This window comes from Zootoca vivipara, chromosome 8, assembly GCF_965207765.1.
Source record: "Zootoca vivipara chromosome 8, rZooViv2.hap1.1, whole genome shotgun sequence".
Taxonomy (NCBI): domain Eukaryota; kingdom Metazoa; phylum Chordata; class Lepidosauria; order Squamata; family Lacertidae; genus Zootoca; species Zootoca vivipara.
Genome location: NC_142591.1, coordinates 29,477,535 through 29,478,900, shown reverse-complemented (window position 1 = coordinate 29,478,900; position 1,366 = coordinate 29,477,535). Strand labels below are relative to the sequence as shown.

At 40.8% G+C, this 1,366-nt stretch overlaps 1 long non-coding RNA gene across 1 annotated transcript in view; it reads left to right on the top strand.

Annotated features, from left to right (window-relative positions):
• The window catches only part of LOC132592556 (uncharacterized), a 7,106-nt gene extending 6,425 nt beyond the window's left edge, over positions 1-681 (top strand). Inside the window, exon 2 of the long non-coding RNA XR_015951397.1 lies at positions 1-681. This exon is cut by the window's left edge and continues 5,482 nt beyond it. This is a non-coding gene — a long non-coding RNA (uncharacterized LOC132592556).
• Positions 682-1,366: the final 685 nt, after the last annotated feature.

The following is a 1,366-nucleotide window of genomic DNA, read 5'->3' as shown; positions in this document are numbered from 1 at the left end:
CCTATACATGATGAAACAGTAGCAGACATTGATTCAGTTGGACCAGTGCTATCAGTGGATCTGGGAACTGAATTTGCACAGGGAAATCCTCTGTTAGGAATGGGCAAAATCTGTCACTTTTAGCAGATTGAATCCATTGTAAATCATTCTCAGAGTATGTACTTTGAAATTGCTGGGCATGCCTAACTTAGGTCCATATGTTTCATAGAATCATAGAATGGTAGAGTTGGAAGCAACTACAAAGGTCATCAAGTCCAACACTCAAACCCATGGCCCTGAGATTAAGAGTCTCATGCTATTCTGAGCAGAATTTAGTTGGTACAATCCAGTTTCTAAATCTTAAATTCAGTTTGCCACATTTTTGCATCAGTTTGTGATTTTCTTTCTATAAAAAAAAGTTCTCATGAAATTCACCCGCATCTCAGTGTGTATATTTACTAATATACCAGCCAGTTTTGCCTAAAATGCGTTTCTGTATGAGTTTTCACAAAGATCAGTAACATAGGAGCCAACTTCTAGGGGCTGATTTTCCTATTCAGGGAACAACAACAACATTCTTCTTCCTTAAATATGTATTCTTATGAAACTGCAGGGTATTTACAAGAACCCCGCCAATGTTTTTTATCTGTTTACAATTTATCTGTAAATATTCAATAAACCATTTCCATTCTTGTATAAAAAGTTTGTTATCTTGATTTATTATCCTTCCGGTAAGTTCTGCCATTTCTGCATATTCCAGAAGTTTTTGTATACATTCTTACTTTGCTGGGACTTCTTCTTCCTTCCATTTTGGGGCAAGTAACATTGTTGCCTCTGTAGTCGCATACATGAATAAGTTTCTATATGTTTTAGATAGCTCTGTCCCTATAATTCCCAATACTGAATTTTGTTGGTGAGAAAGTGTGACCCCATAGGGACGGGATGGTGGCTGGAAAGAAGTGGAGAAAAAGAACGGGAAATGAAGGTTGGAGGGGGGCAGGAATAGTAGCCAAGTCAAAAGAGGGGATTACAAGCTCCTGATAGGCCTTAATAAATGATTGGTGGCTTGTGGTTGACTTGTTGTTGTTTAGTCGTTTAGCCGTGTCCGACTCTTCGTGACCTCATGGACCAGAGCACGCCAGGCACTCCTGTCTTCCACTGCCTCCCACAGTTTGGTCAGACTCATGTTGGTAGCTTTGAGAACACTGTCCAACCATCTCGTCCTCTGTCGTCCCCTTCTCCTTGTGCCCTCCATCTTTCCCAACATCAGGGTCTTTTCCAGGGAGTCTTCTCTTCTCATGAGGTGGCCAAAGTATTGGAGCCTTAGCTTCAGGATCTGTACTTCCAGTGAGCACTCGGGGCTGATTTCCTTAAGAATGGATAGGTT